We start from the raw sequence: 11016 nt of genomic DNA, 5'->3' as shown, positions 1-11016 counted from the left end.
GTCCTCTGTTCCCCCCCAAGACACCGCTGAGGACAGCAGTTAGAGCCTTGGATTTAATCAGTACATTATGAACTTACGTAAGTCCATAAAATTTTATGCACGCTCCAAGGTTTTATGGTCTTGCGCAACATTTTTTCCCAATTTTGGCCATCACTTATCCTGCTGGCACGGGTCATTTATTAAGAAGAAAATATTTCACCAAAACTTGAAACCTCCGATAATACAGTTCCTTAGATTTATTTGATTTAGCAGATGCACTGCTTAATTGTTTCCTCGTTAAAAAGTTTGAGATAAAGATTTAGATGAGTATTATATTAAAAATACATAAATGTATTTCTAAATTATTAAACTATTAAATACAACTCTATATTATTATCATCACTGTGCTAGTCAATAAAAAAATAAATAATGTAATATATAATTTAGTTAAACAAATTAATAAATCATCGTCATCAATTATAAAATAATGTTATCTTGTTTTTTTTTTGTATGCTCACCAAGGCTGATTTTAATAGCTCAAAATTACAGTAAAACAGTAATACATTACAATTTATTTATTTTTATATATAGTTTTCTATTTATATATTATATAATTAGTGCTGGGCAAAGATTAATCTAGATTAATCTCATCCAAAATAAAAGTTTTGTTTATATAATATATCTGTGTGTACTGTGAATATTTATTATGTGTATATAAAGACACACACATACAGTATATATTTTGAAAATATTTACATGTATATATTTATATTAATATAATTTATATGATATATAAATATATTTAATATATAAACATAACACATTTTTCTTAAATATATACATACATGGGTGTGTATTCATATATACATAATAAATATACACAATACACACACATATATTATGTACACAAAAACTTTTATTTTGGATGAGATTAATCTAGATTAATCTTTGCCCAGCACTATATATATATATATATATATATATATATATATATATATATATATATATATATATATATATATATATATATAAATAATTTTAATATGTAAATATATGTAATTTATTCATGTGATAATAAAGCTGAATTTTCCATATCCATATAATATTCCAGTCTTCAGTGTCATATGATCCTTCAAAAATCATTCTAATATGCTGATTTGGTCCTCAAGAAACATTTATTATTATTAATGTTGAAAATTGTGCTGTTTAATATTTTAGTGGAATCCAATCCATTATACATGCATATACATTCCATATCAGTCGGCGTAGCACAAAACATTACTTGGAGTACCTGAGTTTTATGCACAAATCAGTGGGAATGACAATGAGAAATGAATGAACACACCAATTTTGTACGTAAGGTGCGCTTTCTACGCGTTGCTGATTTCAGTGAATTTATTTCGTGAAACATCTGAAGCTCTAACATGCTCTTCTTTTATTGCTACACATGCAAATGCATTAAATTGATTGCTGCAGTCATCTCTCCTGAAAAACAGTGCCAAAACAATTTAAAGCCTGAGGTCAAATCTATTGTTGCACAAATAATTCTTTCCACGTCGGTAATGAAGTATTACCAAGCTATTATTCCACGCGGAGTTAGCTCTTGAGGTTGTTTTCGTCCATTGTCAGAATTAACATAATCATATTTTTCAGATCCATAGTTCACATAATGGCAATTATGCTAAGCAAGGAAGACACAACATTCTGTCGGTTACTTTTGACTGCCTAAAACAAATAATTCATTGTAAAACACTTTCTAGTCCTCCCCCGCAGTGATGTCCCAATTCAGTGAACATGTGTGATGTATTACAGTGTACGCTCAAAACTCTCAGATGAAACCGTTTCAGAACATTTTTTACCAGAAATTAACATTAATAAATCAGCTACAATTTGAATTCTGTATTCTTCTTTAAAAATCTAACCACATAAATGCACTGGGATTTTTTTATTTTGCAAGATTTATTATCTATAAAAAAAAAAAAATGTATGTGTATATAAATATATATACACACACAAACACAAACGTGTATTATACTGTATATAGTGTAATACTTAAATTACTAAATATATACTTTAGTAAATACACTATAAATAATTCTAAAATAACACTGTATACACACACACACACAATATGCAATCCATAATATTTGATTATTATGAATTACTAAAAATGTACAATGAGACATATCAATGCTATCTATTATTTGTATTGATTATCTGCCTTTCCCTCTGATAGTCAGAAACAAAGGATTTGTGCATCTTTTTCTCATTACAAGGATTGTAGACCACCATTCCTATGCAAGGAGACGTATACGCCAGCACATTAAGTGTTCTGACTCAAGACTGACGGCTCTGATGAACAGTCGCGCTGAGCTAATTTCAGTGTCATATCAACAACAACCTCATGTGAATTCAAAAGGCTCCTCATGCAGTAAGGTCTTAAAATGCATTATATATGCTCTCGTAGACTTAATTGAAACTGAAAATGTTATGTTCCACTCCAGTACCCTCTTAATAAGCAGGCAATCACCTACCAATGTTGTGGCAATATTACAAGCCCCCTCTGCCCCCCGGCCTCGGTTGGTCGGACAGATAAGACAGCAAGGGGAGGCTCTCATCTCTACCTGGCTGAACCTACATAAGGAGGCTGAAGTCCAGCACTAATTATTGCTGCTTTACCCTCACCCGGCAGAGCAATTCATCAATATACAACCAATCTGCTGTGCACTGTATACAGCCACCGCATTAGGAATCGCTGGCTTTTCAAACCGCCAAACAGAGGGAAAGCAGGAGGTAGTGAAAATCTGTGTAGTCATCACGAAATGGGATTGTATGATTTTCGGCAGCTGCAAACAGAAGCACAACAGTAATTGTCAGATATTTATAAGAGCTGCACCGCCACGAGCAGTGATGCAGTGAATGCTGGACTCGTTGGAATGTGAATGGTTACAAGAAACCAGTGGATGAGTAGAGCGGACCTGAGAGAGGAAGGGAAGTCATTTGTGTCATTTAGTCAGCTAATCTAAAATCCTACACTGCTCTGACAGAAAGTATAACAGAGGGGCAAAAGAGTCAATGCAGCAGCAAGGTCAGAAAAGCACGAGTTTCAAATTTAAACCCCTCAAAGAGAGAAATATGATTAATAAATGAATTCCAATTCAAAATTTATCCGCCCTGAGCTTAGTTTGACCTTATGCGATTCACAGAAAGGTCCATTTTAATTATGATAATAAATTTGGCATTCCAAAGCCAATTGGATGTCTCTGAGGATTCTCATGGTCTCTTTGATTGTTTCTCCCCTGTCTCTACTTTCAATTATTGTTTAGTGTAACAATTTAATGTTATGCAGCTGTATTGCCTGGAGCGGCAAATAAATTTTGCTTTCCGGATTGGATTATCGCTATTTTTTGCAGTTACTGAAGTCCACCAAGGAATAGTGCCTGTGGAAACAGGAGGCCATTTTACAAGCACTTCTTTACTAAAAATACCTGGTTTCTGTGCATGAAATGCAATTTAAATATTGTGGAGTTCAAATTAGGTCTTCCCTGGTAGTCAGGGCACAATGATTTCTGTGATATTGAAAACGCAGATGGAATAGCGCTGTACTGTACACTTGAAGGGATAGTTCACCTAAGAATGAAAATTTACTCACCCTCAAGCCATCCAAAATGTAGATGAGTTTGTTTATTCATCAGAACAAATTTGGAGAAATTTAGCATAGCATTACTTCCTCAATGATTCCTTTGCAGTGAATGGGTGCCGTCAGAATGAGAGTCCAAACTGCTTATAAAAATGTGACAATATGACTCCAGTCCATCAGTTAACATCTTGCATGTTTGTAAGAAAAAAAAAAAAAATCCATCATTTTTACTATCACTAAATAAAAAAAATTCACAGAAGTCAAGAACACTGTGTATGAAAACCAGGGAGAACTTGCCTGACAATACTGATTTAATGGAGATATGCAGCACTGTACATTTCTCAGACAGTTTCACTTTTCCACAGGAACCTAGATGATTATAAAATGGTGGCTATCTATTCCCACATCGCTCCAAGTAGGACATCATAACTGTAGTGATCTTGATTGATTAGGCCTGGCTGTTCGCTGCATATTAATGATCCATAATGAGGCTTAATACGCAACTTTTAATAGATATTTTTTTAATTGGCAGAAACATCACCATGCAAAATCTATTTTATGATCCATTTGGTGATTAATAAACTTCTAATATCTGGGAACTGTGGCAAATCATGATGATTTTCCATTTGCTTTGGGTAAATAGGACTTTGAATGCTGCCTGAGACTGACAGCTTGAAAGAATCACGAGAACTACTAAATTCAAGTTATTTCTGTTCAAGCTGGTTTGTGAGACTCTCAAGACTTTGTAGTATGAAGCATCTTAAAATCACTTGGAAAAATTAAATCTGAAAAAACAGACAAATTTAAGTACTAATGGGTGATAAAAAAAATAAAGCATTGAGACTTGATAAAATCTCGAACCACAATGAGATTACAAGGCACTTTGTCTCCAAGGCACTATATTTTCTCATTTTATTATTAACGATCATTTTCGAGCAAGCAAAGCAAAATGAAAAGACCACGGTGTCTTGAATATTGAATAACTTGTCAATAGCAACAGTCCTCTCAAGGTTTACGCCTGGTTGTTCGTACGTCGTTAGTCAGCGCCTGTCCCTATCCTGTTCTGTTATTGACGACAATGAAGTCAAGGTTCTAGAGGGAGTCGTATCCTTCATGTCCCCTGAATAGCGCACTCGCAGTCGACAAATACCCTGAATAAACCAAAGCTTCGGAAATCCAGGTGTTTGTCGATAAGTGCCACTCATGGCAAATGTTAAGTGACCCAGTGGTACATCAAACAAAATGTCAAAGGAGCTTTGTGGGAATCCCTGGCTGGTGTTGCTTATATTTGTTATTTGCACACATCCCTCGCTTTGCTTTAGGTTGAGGACACTCTAAGCTGCCCTTCATCCTTAAAGATTTTGTCAGTATAATAAGATCCGTGTCACTCTGGCACAGGACCACCGACAGAGCAACTTGAAACCAAACTGTTTTTACCCTTCTCATTTAAACACAGATCAGCGGAGCATTTCTGCCACTGAAGTAAAATTAGTCAGCAGATGGCACTAGCAGTCTTTGAAGATGCATTGGATTCTAAACAAACGTTTGCAAATGAATCATTTGTTAAGCTATTTTCTAGCATATTGGTAGGTGATCGACAAGTTTCAGCTCTCAAATGGAAGCAGTGCTAATGTGTCAACAGTGCCCCCTTGTGAACGTGCTATGGAATTGTTAAAGACTGTAGAACCAAAGAAAACAGAATGTGTTTTAAGGAAAATTATATCAGTATACAGACAAATGAGATGCTAAAATTTTGATTTTAGAATATAGATTTAAGAATTTTTGCAAGATGATAATGCATCATTCAATATCTTATATGGAGAAACCTACAGAAATATTGCACAAAACTAAAAAAAATCAAATGCATGCGTCTCATTAATATTAAATGAATCAAATATTCATGTAAACTTAAGCATTTTTGGCAACTTAGTTGAATAACAGTGAAATAGGCCTAACATGTACATACATACATAAACAGAATATTTTTGAGATAGACAGACAGATCTCAAATTGTGGATATTCACATAAAAAGTCAAGACTGATAAGTGCATAACAATTCAATAAATGTGTGGAGATGAGAGGAAATGAGAGATGAGATTAGGATAAAATTATTTAAAATAAAGGTGGGGTGAGAGGGCCACCTTACCCCATCCTTTATAAACACTGAATTTGCAAAAATAACCACTGTTTTGAAACAGATTTTTTTTAACAAGTTTCTCTAAGTGCTATATACACCTTTAGGAAACAGCTGCTATATTTACTTCTTAAAAAAGGTTCTTCTACTCACTTAAAGCTGTTCATTTGTTTCTCAAGTCTGTCTCTAACCAGCTGACAAATGTTTTTGTTCATGTGTTGCTTGTGTGCTCATGTGAGAGACTCTCGAAGTTGCAAGCAGGCTGTCTTCACACAATCTAACACCTGTGCAAAGCCACCTGTCTACTCTAACAGGGCTGTGCTAACAGGCTTTTGTGGTGACATATCATCAATTCAAGAAGGGCAAAGCAGACTTTCAACGACAACAGAAGCCGACAAAAGCAAGCCGGAGAAGGACAATGTCCTCGCGCGAATTACAAAAGCTAGCACTCACAGTGGGGAGCCTTATTTTAGCTTTGCCAGGATCGAGAAGTGCTGCTCACCTTCTCACCTTCCTGTCACAGTATGTACCTCAGGCTCCAGAATGTACTCGAGGACTGACATATGTCAGAGTCTGACGAAGGTGTCACGGGTCATATACAGCGTGGTGTGTAGGGTGACATAGTTCCACTGTCGGGCAGGTCCTACTGCTGAGAGAAGCATGATACAGATGAGATGTGTGTTGTCACAATGCCTCTACACTATTTATTACGGAGTCTAAAAAGGGCAAAGGTGCCAGCTCGTCATGAAGAGATGTAGCTGGACAATGATTTAAAGTGTTTGAAAATTGAATTTGGAGTTTTGCCTCCAGTCTCTAAATGTTGTGGGTTGTTTGATATTGTGGTAGAGCTGCAAGACAAATGACTGCTGGTTTGTTCAGCAGTATCGGAAATCCTCTTGTTCCTATACAGTGAATCTAATATCAAGTATAAGACCAAAAATGAAATCCAACCTAACTTAATCTAAATATTTGTACAGGCACGCCAACAGTGTATACGGACCAAAGATAGATACATGAATCGAAGACAAGTCACAAAAACGAAAACAAAAAACTTAATTTACTTTTAAAAACCTTTTAAAAACCTCATATACTTTAGATAAGTATGAATTAATGCTCAAGTAAATTCCTCTACCATTTCTAATTATAAATGAATATCATTTTATTATATAAAAAAAATACATACATATACATATATATATATATATATACACACACACACACACACACATACATATATATATGTATATATAAACTGTATTACAAAATATAATATAGTTTATAACACTAACCTGCAGTTGTGAGAGAGATTGTCCCCTTCTTTTAAGCAGCCAATAGCCTTTTAGTTTACAAGAAAACCAGAACCTGTAAGAGAAAAAAATGCTAATATAAAACTCCAAAAATAATAATAATGCTTTAGTCAAATTTTACAATCTCAGGATCTATCACACATGGAATAAAAGCCAGAAAACTCCAATTCTGAATTCATAGGGTCTTTAATTCTTACTTCAGTATGACACATTGTATATTTACAGGCAGAGAAAACATTCACTTCATACCATCTAATTCACAGATTTCCATCCCGCCTCAGTTATACAATGCGACTGCAAGCCGACTCAATGCCTATCAGCGTTGCCCTGGGAAACAATAATTGTCTGGTCATATGGACAAGAGTGGTGGATGATCTAGGGATATTTTTGCTCCATCAGTCATAATCGAAGGAGAGAACAAAATATGTGGTTGCGTCTCAATAAAGTGAGCTTTGACTCTCATACACAACTGATTTTGCTCTCTGGAAGGAAGTGAGAAATCTGGGACACCTGCTTGCCCCACACAGCTGCACCTGAAGTCACGATAACCCTGACACTTCCCAGCACAACAACACCTAACTTTCCTTTCCAGCAGCGGACACCCTTGCTTTGCTCTCTTGAACAAAATAAACACCCCTCCAGGGATTTTCACTTGAACTTGTGCCTGCCTTCATCAGTCTACCACAGAAGTGGGAAAAGTTTCAGTAAACAACAAATCATGTCACACGGATTTCTTATGCCTGATGTTGGGTAAGGACAACTTTGCAAATAATTTAGTTTATTGTACCAATATCATTTTTATTTTTTAATGGAGATTTCCAGAAACAGCTCTTTGGGGTTTAAAAAATTCCTGCATGTTGCTTTTAACCATTCTAGGAAAATGAGCATTCTCACAGAGATTCATAGTGATGGAGCGATAGGAAGGTTATTTTGGCGATATCTGGGAATATGTCCATATATGGTCATTATCAAAGTTTGACTTTATGCAAATGACTCAGTATGCAAATGACTCAACTCGAAGTGGCGACTACCAATGGGAGTGACATAGAGCTCATGAGATCCATATCTTGTGAGATACTGTAGCTGGGCAAGGTGGTTAAAGCCATGATATGTTGTGACACATGAGTGAAAAAAAAAAAAAAGTGGTATGGGGACACGGTTCAATTCATCTCTTGTTGACTGGATGGATGTAGATTTGAATGCGAGCTTTCAACTGAAAGTATAAGGGACAAGTTTTAATCGGACTAAATGACTGAAGAAATGTCAGCATTTATCACCAGAGAGAAGTTAGATTATTTCACCATAAGTTATATTATTAAAAAGGTCAAAAAATACATAAATAAATGCAACATGCAGAGATGAGTTGTTCACAATAAGATCATTAAAATTAAAAAGACTGGCAGAAAATAAATAGGGTGAATTTATATTTGATGCCGACTGCAATGTTACTCCAAGTGATTTCATCTGTCTCTGCCCACATACTGTGATGTATAATCAAAATTATCCATGAAAACTGTATCAGATGTTGTTGCCATTAAGAGTTTGATTCATAAATATTTTTCATAATGTATAAAGCACTTCTGTTTATTGTCCCTTACAAACACTTACCCCTGTTTTTACTGGCAAGGAAGAATAGCCTACTGTATTGTTATACAACTGTAAGTTTCTACTAAATAATATATACACACAGCTATAATTTTTAAAAAGACGGCCAGCTACATAGCCTACTAATAACTTTAGAGTGGCAGAGAACTGTATGAACATCTATTAAAGACCAACAGCACAGTAATGTAATCACTGTGTGGTCAAGGCAAGTCAGTTCAGTCTGCAGCCATATTCATAACGCCCACTGGCAGCTATTTCTAGAAATGCATTATGCAAGTACAACTCTTATGTAGGCTACTTGAATGGGGTAAGAGCGAAATCTAAATAACTCTGTTGAAATTACAAGTCAATAAGATATAACAAATAAGAAATAAAATTTAAAAACACAACACACACACACACTAAAGTAAACAATATAGTTCTAAGTTTGCTCTTTTAAAGGTATAGACCACAAAAAAAAAAAAAAAAAAATTAAACACCGGCACTCAACGGCTAGAGATAACCCATAATGCACTGTGAGAGTCGCGCGCCGAATAAATTCCCGCGTCTCGCCAAAAGATGGCGCCCGCAGCTGAATCATCCATTCATTCATTCAAGCGCTCGTCCACGGCGTAATACAACAAAGGTACAAATTAATTGTAAATTGACTATTAGGGTTTATACATAATTTCCACGACAGAGCTCAAGATAAATCCTTCAATCTTACTACTGGAGCTGCCTGTTTCAAATGATTATTAAACAGCAAGCAAACTATGCAAACGCGGCAGTCCTTCCGGTGCACTCGGTGTCCGAATTCACTCACTCGTTTTCATTCACTCCTTCAAGTGAACTGTATGAGTGGACTAATGTAGGGAATAGTGAATGAGGGTATAGGGGGCGATTTCGGATACAGCCGAAGACTCGGGATACGAACGAATCAATTATCTTTCCGGCTCTCACTGCATAGGTTACGCGTACGGGGCTGTCACGTGATGAACGAACGACTCAAACCCGAAGACTCGAAACAGGTGAACTAATTCAGTGCAGAACCTATAGGATGTTGCGCATGCGCGACCGAACGAATCACTCTCGGAGACGACTCGTTCTTCCCGAGTCACATTAAGATTCGTTCAAAAAGAACGACCCATCACTAATTCGTTTTAAAAACGACTCGTTTTTATGACTCGGAGTCGACAATAACTTCATACATGGTGCACTTTTAGATTTAAAACTTTGCAGGATGTTTTCATTCACTTAAAGCTGTGTTACACACTGCATGAAAGGTAATTTTCAAAAATCCATAATAGGGGCACTTTAAAAAGTTTACTTGTTGCTGAGTTTTTTGTTTGTCATACATTAGCATATAAATCCTGCACCACACCCCGCAAGGCCTGTCATAATTAATAACCACAAATGTGTCTGTGCTGACTCATTTATTTCATTATCATAGTCTCATGAAGATATTAAACCCACTGAAAGATCATTAGCAGCTCAGTCCTCTGACCTACTTCCTACTTCACCTCTGGTGCTGAATGAGATCATCTCTATTATAGCTCATTATTTTCATCTAGGGCATAAGGATTGATTAAGCGCATACCTCATACAGTGTGTGGTCAGTACTACTTACCGCATGCAATTAGTATTGATCCAGTGGGGTAGGATGAGACAATGAAGGATATGCCTTGCGCTGGACCGATAGCTATATTCCATTAGCTGTATAGAGAGCATGGAGGAAATACTATACGTTTTGACTTTCTTTGCAAATGGGAGCCTTTTTCACTTCCAGCATCGTGGTTCACAGATTGATATTTCACACTGGATGGAGATACAGGAATGACCCTGACTTTAGTGATTTATGACTTGTTGGCCTTTCTGAAACGCTAGGTCAACCATTGAAGATAAACAGTTGTCAAGAGAGAGACCCCTGGCGGTTAAGGGTAGAAGCGCTCACTTCAGTAATTCTAGTTGTGTTATTCAGAATAATAATAGTTGTGTAACGGATTTTAACACTGCACATCATACTGTAAAATCTAAGAAAAAAAAATTGAGATTGAGATTTTAGGGGTTTTTTTGATCGTTACATCATAAATATTACATAAACGGGACATAGGCCTATTTCATGCATGCAGACAGAACAGCTTGGCTCAAGTATGTAACCACAGTAGACAACCTATATTGGGTTAAAAAAAAAAAGATTTATTATGTCAGAATGGGATTTTATGGAGCACCTAAAGTGACATCTGCAGGTTGAAAAAAAATAATAATAATATAAAATAAAACCTTTGTAGGCCTATGCATGAAAAACAATAGAAATCTTTTTTTCTTTTTTTTTTCTTAGATGTTCGTTTTTTTGGACAGACATGAAAGTCTCT

General features: G+C 35.8%; 1 long non-coding RNA gene across 1 annotated transcript; it reads right to left on the bottom strand.

The window, feature by feature from the left end:
- Nucleotides 1-3811: 3811 nt before the first annotated feature.
- On the bottom strand, nt 3812-10542 carry LOC131542322 (uncharacterized). Its single transcript, XR_009271700.1, has 3 exons — nt 10272-10542; nt 7043-7115; nt 3812-6402 (listed from the first exon to the last, which is right to left on the bottom strand). It is a non-coding gene; the product is annotated as an uncharacterized LOC131542322 (long non-coding RNA).
- Between the last annotated feature and the right edge of the window lie 474 nt (nt 10543-11016).

This window comes from Onychostoma macrolepis, chromosome 06, assembly GCF_012432095.1.
Source record: "Onychostoma macrolepis isolate SWU-2019 chromosome 06, ASM1243209v1, whole genome shotgun sequence".
NCBI lineage: Eukaryota > Metazoa > Chordata > Actinopteri > Cypriniformes > Cyprinidae > Onychostoma > Onychostoma macrolepis.
Note: the sequence above shows the minus strand (reverse complement) of the source record. Positions and strands in the feature narration are given on the sequence as shown.